Raw genomic sequence first — 11,905 nt, forward strand, 5'->3', positions numbered from 1 at the left:
GAAGGAAAAGGGGAAAGGAACCGGCCCTGTGAGACCTCACTTTTGGTTTAGGTCAGTGTTTCTCAGCTTGGTTGTTCATTAAAATCACCCAAAGACCAATTAAATCAGGAAGTCTGGAGGTGGGAATAGAAACCAGTTTTCAAAGTTACCCATGTGATTCTACTGTGTGGCCAAGTTTGAAAGCCACTAATTTAGGCCTTAAGCTCAAGCGGTCAAGGTGAAAGAATTTCAGCGTTCATTGGAGGTTCTTCACCCCCAGAGGAGAATTCCCTACAGGGCTTTAGGACTAGATCTCCAGCTACAAGGGAGCAATGATTTTACCTGGTGTTCTCTCTACATAGATGGTGGCCACAGTAGGCGGCTGATGGAGGAGATATGAGACTATGGCTGTTTCTCTTTAAGTCTTTGAAGACCAGTTGCTCTGTGGCTGGTTCAATTCTCCTCATCTTGTGTGAGATAAAAGCAGCAGGAAGAATACGGACCATTGAAGAGAAGACTTCTTAGCGGTAGGTGTCCTCCGTGCTTTTAGCATTCAGACAAAGCCGAGCCGAAGGTTCCGAGGGGAGGCAGGGTGTGACTAGATGTCGGTGTGGATGGGAGTGAGCCTCTGCGTGTATTAGTCCTGGATCTGTTTCAACATCAGCTTCCTGTTTTGTGGATGAAGAAAAAAAAAAAAGATGTGAGATGAGACTTTAGGACCTATACAACAGGTATAAATTACTCTATAACTTTTGAGTTGGTCAAAATGTCACACTTTTAAATTTGTTTAAATTTATCAACTCTGGCTGACATTCCCTGCTCACCAAGGTCTGTGAGAAGCCCAATAGCAGCCATTGGACCATTGGACAGGGCTTCCCTGGGGCTTCTGCACACCATAATATGAGGGGGCGTTGCTTTAAGTCATCAGTCCATGCTGGTCATGTTCCTTCAATGTCCGTTGGGACCCAGTGGACTTCAGAGACACGCCTCAACCTGATCAGTGCCACACCTCAGGGACCCTCACTGGGTCCCCAGAAGTCACTGTGCTTAGTGTCTGGACTGTCCCCATGAGCCCCTGAGCACAAACTCCATCCAAGATCCTTCAGTCTCTGGAGTGATATCTGAGAGTGGAACCTAGCCTTCACCCTTGGTGAATCCTCAAACCCAGCATCGTCTACTCATCGTGTGGCCTCCAGCTCCCTGGTATCAAGGCCTTCCTCCTCCTTTCCCCTCAGAGCACAAAAGCTTCCATCCAGTATGGTGGCCACCAGCCCCAGGTGGCTGCACTATTGAGCATCTGAAATGCGGCCAGTCCAAACTGCGACGTGCTCTAAGTGTGCGATACACACCATATCCTGAAGACTTGGTACCAAACAAATGTAAAATATACCAATAATAATTTTTACATTAGTCCCATGATAAAATGATATTTTAGATATATTGAGTAAAGTAAACATTATTAAAATTAATTTTACTTTTAAAAAAAATTCTTCAAAGTGTTCTAAAGTCAAAATTCCTACACGGCTTGCAGTATTTCTATCGGACTGCTCTCTGCCCAGTTTCCTCTGTTCTCCTTCTAAGAATAAAAACCAGGGCCTGCAGCACAAGTAGGCAATTAACTTGACCAGCCCACCCTTGTCTCTGCCCAGGCTTTTCCTGGGAGCCCGGAACTCCATACACAGGCACCTGCTGCCCTGGCCTCTTGTGCGGGGTCGGGGAGGAGAACGGGGGAGGCTCTTTCATTCTTTCTCTCACGTATCTGTTGGGAGGGGGACAGCATTATTAAACTGTGAGCAAATGTCTTGGCCTCTTTTATTCTTAATCTTCTCTCTCATTTTACAGATGAAGAGGCAGATGCCCAGAGAGGGCAAGCAACTTACCTCAAGCCACACAGTGAGTTACAAGATGGCGGAGCATCCACAGCTATTCTTCACACCACGATATCTGCAGCATCTCCCAAAGGTAAGAGAGAGCAGCAGGCAGAGTCAGAGAGGAAAGGGGGTGCCAACTGGAAGGGGTCACCATGCACCCTGACTTTCGAAGGTACTTCTGGGACGACTGTGGTGGTATTTACGGCCAGTGATGACTCCTGCCATCTTCCATCTTGAATTCTTCTTCTAATTTTGGTTTTTGCTGGCTTCAATTTTCAGTTCTTATCACTGTAAAAACTACTTTGGTTGTGGTAGTGTGTTCTTTTGTTTATTCGTTTGTTTACTTATTATTATTATTTTTGCTGAAAACTGCTTCAAATCCCTTATGAAACAAGCCAGGGTACAAAAAGCCAAATAAAACACAAATCCCACCCATTTCTCTGCTGTCACTTTTGGTGTTGCCTCATGAAGGAGCTCCCCGGGAAGAAGGCTGAGGAGGGGGTTCCGTCTCTCACATAACGCACAGCTGCGTGCAGCCAAGGGGGATGATGGATACATTTCATTTAATAAAATACAGACCAGCCTCGGGTTGAAAGGTTGTGAGAGCCCTTCGTGGGCCTGGAGACATGTTGAAAGACACAGGATCAAGTTAAATTCCCTGCAAGCTCCCGTTACCACGTCAGCTTCTTCTTCCCCTTTCCCACTACTTGTGGGACAATATTGCTTTTCTGCATGAGAAACTCCTGGAGAAGAGGATTGTATTTCTCGGTGGAGTTTCATGAGGACTTGGGTCTAACTTTACCCTTGTTCTTATCTGCAAGCAACAACAGAGATTTTGCAAGCAGACCAGGTTGTCTTTTTAGACTATAATAGAAATCCACAAAAGTTCCAGCTTGTCTCATTAGTCCCCCAGTGCCACCCAGTAGAGGAGTTGGAGGAGGAGCCCTGGGCCCCAAGACCTCAACACTTGTGCTTGCTGGAGTAGAGAACCCCATTACAGAAGAACCCTGTGATTATAGACAGTTGACTTTCACTGAGTCAGCTCTTCCTGAGAACACATCTTTTAAGGAGAATTTTTTAGGAAGAAAAGGTTAAATAGGTATTCATGGGAGGCAGATGAATGATCTCATGGAGACTCAGTTTTCTCATCTTTTTTTTTTTTTTTTTTTTAGTGAGGAAGATTGTCCCTGAGCTAACATCTGTGCCAATCTTCCTCTATTTTTTATGTGGGACACCGCCACATCATGGCTTGATGAGCAGTATGTAGGATCTAAACCCACGACCCCTGGGTCGCCGAAGCAGAGTGTGAAAACTTTACTGCTACACCACTGGGCCGGCCTCTATCTCGTCTTTTAAAAGGCCAAGGTATCATGGTCATGCTTGTGATTTTTTTGAGCACTTCCTTTGTGCCAGGAACTGTGCTAGGCCATTGACATTCTTTATCTTATTGAATCTTCATAGCGCTCTGTAAATTAAGTATTATTGTTCTCATTTTACAGATAAAGAAACTGAAGCTCAGGTCTCATAGCTAGAAGTGACAGTGTAAGCTTTCAAACAAGTTCTGTGCACTTTTAAAGCCAGATTGGGACAGGGAGTAGGACCAGATGCATGCTGAGTCCCCTTCCAGTTCTAAAATCGACCCTATTGCTTCTAATATGATTTACAAAAGCAAATTTGATGAACCACATTCCACTGACACACTTTCTCCCAACCCAGTGTTCCATATGTTCATCAAATGGGCATGTTTTTGCTAGAAATAGATAGAACATGAGGAACCAGAGAAGGCAGAGTGCTGAGCAGCCTTCCCAAAGGGCTCTCTTGTTGGGAGAAGACCAACGTCCAGGGAAACATTAAGCTCACAAAGGTCAATCATTTGTCCAAGTAGTATTCATGGGACCAGCAAGCCGCCTTGTGGGATTTGTTGTCCCCATGCAACTCCTCCAAAGAAAATTACCTTTCCATGCAGTAACCTGGCCCCAAGATTTTCCCCTAATAATCACATCCTTCAAGAACCAGCTCAAGTGTGCCTTCTTTTATGATGTCTTTTTTTCTCTCGCTCATCCCTTTACTACCCTAGGAAGACTTTATCATCCCACTGCTAGTGTTTTATCGAATGCTTCTAGTTCTGGGCCTGCCATGGAGCCAGGACACACCCAACAGAGTAATTTGCAATTGTTTGGAAATCTCTGCCCAAGGATTCAGAGCACATAGGGGAGGTCCCCACCTCCTACCGATTGTGTGGACCATTAACAGTGGAAACGTATACAAATGAGCAACCTACTTTCTTCCTCCATCCCCTTCTTCATTTCTTCTGCATAAGATAGGACATTGTGTTTTGAAATGACCAGTCTACCCTAAATTCAGAAAATAAAAGGCAAATTCTATTTTGCTAATGATTTGAACCTTAGATTAATGGGATTTTGTGAAGGACATAGAGGATTGATGTAAGACTAAGAGAAGAGGCCAAGTCTCTGAGACTAGGAGATAAAGAGAATGCAAGCAGAAACTCAAGTGAAGAATGGGCAACCATCCTATTTCTCCTCTTCTCCATCCTTTAAGAAGGATAAGAAGGGGGAGGGAAATAAAGTGAAGAAAAGGGATATGGAGACTTGGACTCTGAAAATATTGGACAGAGAGTTGGTGCAGAAGATTTTAGATATAGATACAGGTAGGGTAGGGTGTGATGGTAATAGAGAGAAGAAAAAAGAAGGAAAAATAATTTTAAGAAGCATGGAAATAGACTGTAAATCTGATCATCTTTAAAGTCCTTCAAGAGATGCATGATTGGCATTCAACCTCGTTGACTTTTGCAGCTGGAATGTGTTGATGTGGACCCGGAGACTAGACTGGACTGCTTGGAGTCATGAGGTGTGTACAGGTTACAGAAGGAAAAAGATCGCTATGAGCTCAGAGGAGGAGAACTGGGGCTCCGAGCCTGAGGAGAAAGGCAGGAGAAAGCAAGAGTGACAGAGAAGCCAAGAGGTAGAGTGAGTAGCATGCCATCAGCTTTCTTTGTTGGAGGGGTCTTCTGTGTGAGGCTTGCTGGTTTTGCTGAGACTGGATGTCAGCTGAGACTAGAGGTCAGACCTCTCACTTGACTGGAATGAGTATAATGTTTGGTGGGGCCGCTGTCTCTAGGGAAGCAAGGACTGTGTCCTTATATGATGGGTTTGGGTGTGCAAACTTGCCTGGGGTTGTTTCTGGGAGTCAGGGATGGAGGAGAGCAGGATTACCATACACAGCAGTGAAAGAGGGACTCAAATATCTAACCGTGGGAAAGAAGAGAGTGAGAAGAGAGGAAAACAAGAGAGACGTCAGTGAGAGCCTAGGCAGGGGTGGAGGAAGCAGCGAAAATTCCACGGTGCTGAAACAGCCAAAGGATATTTTAAAAACAAGATTGTTCTTACATTCAATTTAAAATTTGTTTGTTTTTCCATGATGTAAACCCATTCTCCATTTCCCCATGGCTCCCCTCCAAATATTCAATAAAGCACACTATCCTTGTGCACTTACGGATTTTTGTGTGAGCTGTTTTGTTGTTGCCATTGCTGTTGAAATTGAGAAAGAGTTTGAATTTCACCTCTGGATTAAGATGTTGCAGAGCATTGTTTCAGCAGAAGCAAGATCTCAGAGGCAGAGAAGTCCACAAGAATGTAACTATTCCCCATTTTTATTTGAAATATTGGCAGAACCTTTGGGATATTTATAGGTCATAAAATAAAGGTTCCAATCTTATCAACATTTCAAGAGGTCCAGGAGACATCAGCAGACATTTCTGGTTATGTGTTATTAGATAAATTTTTCTTTCCTTCCTTCCTTCCTTCCTTCCTTCCTTCCTTCCTTCCTTCCTTCCTTCCTTCCTTCCTCCTTTCCTTCCTTCCTTCCTTCCTTCCTTCCTTCCTCCTTTCCTTCCTTCCTTCCTCCTTTCCTTCCTTCGTTCCTTCCTCCTTTCCTTCCTTCCTTCCTTCCTCTATCCCTCCCCATCTTTCTGTCTCTGTCTCTGTCTCTCCCTTTCTCTCTCTCTCCCTCTCTCCATTACTATTTCTCTCATTTTAATCCTATATACAGGAATCAACATATAAAGCTATGGTAGGTTGAGAAAGATTTTACAAAAACCCCTTCCGGGGAATTTTGCCTGCCGAGAGGATGAAGGGGTATGGAAAGGTAGCATTCATTGCTTTAATGAGACAAGTTCTCCTGAATTTTCTATTATGTACACAATTTTGAGTAGGAAGCCTGTCTACAAGATTAGCACCATATAAATTAGCATTATATAAATTGTACATATGTTTTATCTTATTTTTCCAAAAAGTTTTATTCACTGTTAAGTAGACCATAGCCAGCAAAGCAGTTGAATATTATACTTCAGCTCAGGATTGGTCATATAAATCTTCCAACAAGTTCATCTATCATATCTCCTGCCAGGAGTTATTTGGTGTCTTTTACTGCTTATATAAATTATCTTTATCAATATCTTCCTTCACATCCAGCTCTGTTAACCCCTGGGTACCCATAACATGTTGCTAGTCTTGGAAATGCACCGTTATCTTTATGGATGTGTTAGTATCTAATCTGGCCGTATATATTTCAGGCTTTCTTGGCTGTGCTTGAGTGATCCGGGTGTCTACCAGAAGCTTCCTGATAAAATACTGCCTTCTCCGCTATAGTAGACTTATAGTTTACTTTTAAAATAACTAACTTGAAATTTAATAGGAGGTTTTAAAGGCACATCTGATTTAAGCCGTAGAAGTTCTAGCTTTTAAGAACACTCTTGGCACACCAACGATGATGCTCTCTGAGCTATTGAGAGGAAACACTGGCTGGCCATTGTGTTATGCCTTGTTACTTTATTCACTATACCTATCAAGACAAAATAAAGCAAAAAACAAACTGGGGTAGCCTGTTAATAAACTCACGGACACATGATAAACAACTGGAGAGTCGCTAAAATTAGGGGCAAAAATCTTTCAGTTCATAGGTGAAGTGCTGGGGAGGTACTTTCAGCAGGAAAAGGGAAAGAAAACAAACTCTTTAAGATATTAGCTTATTAGAGTCTGATTCTTAAAAATCAGAGAAATCAATGATATTTATTTTCTAAGCTCTGATGTTAAAAAACAACAAATGGGACTTGCTGCTTTCTTTCTTTGCAAGTCTAAGCATCTTTGAGGTGGGAAAGGAAAGGGGCTGGGAGTTCCTTCAGCCTCACAAATGAAATCCAAGCAAGAGGCCTTCACTGGCATTCTCTCTCTTATGTCTCATAACAATCCTGCACGGAGAGTATCAGTTTTCCCATTGTACAGATGAGGAAATGAGGCCTTGGAGGTGGAAGTGGAATGTGTTGTCACACAGCTAAATCTCTCTGGCTCCCAAGCCCATCATCTTGCTGCTCTGCCCAGCTACCCGTGCCTTCCTGGTACTTACGGTTCAGTCTATTTAGGTTCCTCTGGACATCTCTTCAAAATTCAGGAGGCCCTGTAATAAATCTCCAAGCCATGTATCTACATTCCTAAACAGCCTCTTATGAATTAGCCCTTTACCCTTGATTAAGCAATAAAGAAACACAGCAAAAGTATCTCATGGCTCAGTCTTCTTTACAAAACCGCCTTTGTCTTCTGGGCATTGTTGATTTCATAGCATCCTGGCTGCTCGTGTAAATCTTCCTGCTGCTTCCCTCCAGGATTCCACTCTGATTCCTCCCACAGAGAGAAGTTTTGCTTTCAAAGATACAAAGAAAACCGCTCTATTCTAACGTGGCCTCGATTTAAAATAAGAGGAACAATTTGCAAGGTTCATGCTAGTGAGCTTGGGGAGAGAGACACTCTCATGCTCTGCTGATGAGTATGTTCACTGATAAAGCTATTTTGCAAAGGAATTGTGAAAACCTTTAAACTTGGTCATTAATTATATTTCCAAAAATCTATCTTAAAAATAGTAATCTCAAAGGTAGAAAGAACTTCATGCACAAAGAGATTCACTATTGTGCTGTTTTTAATGGTGGTGAAAAAAATGGGCAACAGTGTAACAGTCCAACAACTGGAAAATGGTTGTGAAATGTAATGTATCTATTCATGAATATTATGGAACCATTAAAATAATGTTTATGCAACTTTAATGTGACAAATCAAATACGTGTATTTACATAATTTCTTCCCCAAATCTCACCAAAGGGGCAGTAAAAGGATAAAAAAAGCATAAAATCATAATGTCCAAGAGAATGAGAGAGGAGACAAGCAGATGGGACAGATCAATATATTTTTAAAAGCTGAAAAGTAGACTTACTGTTGGTAATCGGGTTACGTGGTGGGAAAGCTGAACCGTAAGTGCCCACTGGTCTAAAGATAAGAAGGAAACAGACCTATGTTGCAGAGCCCTGGAAGGCTCAGGGACTCTGAGCATCAGATAGCATCAAAGGCAGAGAAGACCTGCAGCTGAACGCAAGAAGCGTGGTCACACTTTTCATGGAAGCAATAAGAGCCTAGGTCTTTCCCCAATTAGGCAATAATCCTGCCCTATCTGGTAGAAAACTGGAAGTTTACTCTCAGCACAGGTTAAGCCAGATGGACTCTAGACTCTGGGACCTGAGGCATAAGGTAGGAAAAGGTAGGAACACTATAATAATGATAAGAAAAATGTAGGTTGATTGAGAGTCTGCATATTCAACGGTGAAATTCTCAGGCTCCTTTTTCCACCTGTGCTAAGCATGCTAACAGACAAGTGTACAGCCCCTGACAGGAAATTGGGGGATTTTCTGGGTAGATACTAGCAAGACGAGGAAAAAAAAAATCTGCAGATACTGATAGTTGTGGGGAGAGGTCCCACATAATGCCAGGCCAAGTCTTGTCACTCTGTGAGGTCCCTTACTGACTAAGCCTTGCCCAGGCACAGAGGACCCAGGCAGCTTTTTCACACCTCCCTCCTAAATAAGAACAGACAGCCAAGGGTCATCTGACATTTGCAGAAAGCATCTAATATGAAAAATAGGCACTTGAACAAGTCATCAACAAAAGACACCCAGAGGAAACAGAAACAATATAGTAAATAGAGGAAAATTTACAATGACACAACAATTAATACTAATTCCTTAGGAAGGTAAGACATTATATGCATGAAAGGATTTTAAAGGAATATTCAGAAAATTCTCAAAAAGAACTTCTGAAAAATAAAACATATGATAGTAGAAAGATAAAAAAATCAATAAAATAGCTGGAAGATAAAGTTGAAGCAATCTCCCAGAAAGTAGAACAGAGACAAAGAAGTGGAAAAAGTAGAGGCAAATTCTGGAAAGAGGGAATAGAGAAAAATGAGGGGAGGAAACTATGGAAATAATATTTTATAGTTTCCCAGATTTTAAAGGGTAGGATATAAAGAATGAAAAAAGACCTTTATCAAACTGTATTAGAACGAAATTTTAGAACACTGGCGATAAACAGAGGCTTCTAAAATCTTCCGAAGAGAGAACCCAGTGCACTTGCAGAGTCTTAGGAATCAGAATGACGCCAGACTTCTCGATAGCAGCACTGGACGCTAGGTGACAAAGAAGCAACTTTAAATGCAGAGGGAAAGTTACTTCCACTTCAGGGCTCTGCAGCTGACAAATGATTGTTCAAATGGGGTGCTAGAATAAAGACATATTCAGCCACTCGAGATCTCAAAAATCTTCCTTCCTATACCTTTTTCTCAGAAGGATGTGATTCACAACAAAAATGAAGTGCGATTAGAAGCTGGGAGATGTGGGATTCTGGAAAAAGTAAATCTCGCACAGCAGAGCAGGACTGGGATTCACAGTATGACGGGAAGAGACATCCTGGAGGACTATTTTGCAGCAGCCTTGGGAAGCCCCCAGCCCGGGAGAAGCTGAGCCCAGAGAGCTGTGGAAGAGAGTTTCCAACAGAAATACAACTGATGGATGTGTTGAGAGGGATTCCCAGAGGGTTTGGAAAGGAATTCTGAGGGGTACACAAAAAATTTAGCAAATTAAATGTAAGGCAATTATTAACTTGAAGGAAAATAAAAAGTTTCAGAAGGAAAACCTAATAAGCTGTAAAGAACATTTACCTGAATGAGTCTGATAAATACTGAATACTGAGTAGATCAAATGGCACTATATAGCTACACCAGAGAGATGGAGGGAGCGGGAGGTGCATGCGTGTGTGTGTGTGTGTGTGTGTGTGTGTGTGTGTAGGGACAATGAGAGCTAAATTCCTAGAAGGAAGGTAATGTCTAAAACTGGAAAATTAAGAAATAGCTGATGAACACTATGGGAGACGCTCTTTGTCCTCCAATATCCATTTTTCTCTGCAAATTTATCAAATTTGCATCTGCAAGACCTGGAGCTCAGGCTAGTGCAGACGCTGCAGGGTCCTGCCTAAAGGAATCTTGTGGCCTTAGACGATGAACATATCACAGCCTGTGGACAAAATATCAGAAGGACCTCCTTGAACGTTCTAGACAGTTTAAGATCTCCTGCGGATTGCAGGACAAGGCATCCAAATGAAGGCTGTAATTGACTTTCTCAACACTATGGATAGAGAAAGTTCTGAGTTATATTTTTATTTTCTATGCAAAAAAATCAGTGAGATTTTTCATGAACCTCAGTATTATGATGGAAATCACACCTACTAAAAAAGGAAATAACAATGCCCAGTGGTGAGGGCTCTGATACAGTGAAGCAAGGAGCACTGTGGAGGCAGGAAGGTAAAGCCCAACCTAGCCTTCAGATTCAAATGCTTTATAAACAATGCTATGAGCCCCAGTTTGGAAAAGAGCAATCTTCAAAGACCTGAGAAGGTCGGTGTTACTCCATGAAGTAACATGGGGTGAAAATAGAGATAGCATCAAGAAGAGTTCAGATAAATGAACAAATAGTAGTTCTATGGATGAGTATTTTGAGACGAAATTAAGATGTTTATAACACCCTTTCTTAGGATAGATCCACAAAAGTGAACTTCCTGGATGTGCTCCTATCTTTTAAATTAGACCACCAAAAGGAAACCAGGAATTCCAACAAATTAGCCCTCATTGTCATCGTTACAGTTGGAAATACAGAGTGTCAGCCAACTGTGGCCTCCAGAATCACAGACTTTGGGTCAGAAGAGACTTTAGAGTCTTCTTCACTGCCTGGCCAGGCTCAAATGAGTTAGTAGCTTTACTTAGCACTAATTTTATTATATTGATTTATATGTATGTGATATATATGTCTAAAACACTATTATACTATAAGTCTTTCCCTCTGGAACTCCTTGGGGGCAAGAACGACCTATTATCTGGATAATTAGCTCTACATGGTCAGAGACATGAACTGTAAGGATGGGACTTTAGTAGCTTCACTCTGACATTCTCTTCTCCTTTCTTTCCCAGCCCAGTCTTGCGACATCTAGGTGCTTTTGAAGGCTCTTCTGGAGAATGGATACAATGAAGGGAAAGGATTCTGTAATGGGAAGGAAGTGAAGGTGAGTAAACTATGTCCTGGAAAACAGATGATCTAGATCCATATCACTGTGTGGATTTCCCTGACCTGTAGGGAAATCTTTTAAAGCTTCCTGTTCAGCGTCAGCTGTATTAGGGCCAACAAGAAGAGGACTGAATGAATCTGATCAAACTCCTCATTTTACCAATGAGAAAAGTATGACATAAGGTATAGAAGGATAAAGTGTTTGTTTATGATCATCCAGATCTGACAAGAACAAAGACTTTTGTCTCCCTCTTCAATCCTCCAGATAGTGAAGATTCTTATGCTTTGAAATAAGTGGATCTTTTACCATGAAGCTTTGGTGCCTCTGAAACTAGAGGCTGAGAAGATTCTTTCACTCCAATTTATTCAATCATAGCCAGTTTATTCAATCAATTCTTGCTGTGGTTGGTACTATGGCCTATTTGATTATGCATGATTCACGTCAAATATTAAATCAACCAACAAAACCAGATTATCTACGTAGTGGTCTATTTTTTTATGTGCACGAATGTAAACTCAATCTTGTGGCCATGAACATGAATGGGGAAAATTTTCTTTTTGGAGTGGTATTCTATCATCAGATATATCCAACTGCCCAGAACAC

At 41.9% G+C, this 11,905-nt stretch overlaps 1 long non-coding RNA gene across 1 annotated transcript; it reads left to right on the plus strand.

The window, feature by feature from the left end:
- Window positions 1-319: 319 nt before the first annotated feature.
- LOC131409294 (uncharacterized) lies at window positions 320-11,299 on the plus strand. Its single transcript, XR_009220894.1, has 3 exons — window positions 320-506; window positions 1,822-1,941; window positions 11,208-11,299. It is a non-coding gene; the product is annotated as an uncharacterized LOC131409294 (long non-coding RNA).
- The last annotated feature ends 606 nt before the right edge of the window (window positions 11,300-11,905 follow it).

The sequence above is a fragment of the Diceros bicornis genome, chromosome 8 (assembly GCF_020826845.1).
Source record: "Diceros bicornis minor isolate mBicDic1 chromosome 8, mDicBic1.mat.cur, whole genome shotgun sequence".
NCBI lineage: Eukaryota > Metazoa > Chordata > Mammalia > Perissodactyla > Rhinocerotidae > Diceros > Diceros bicornis.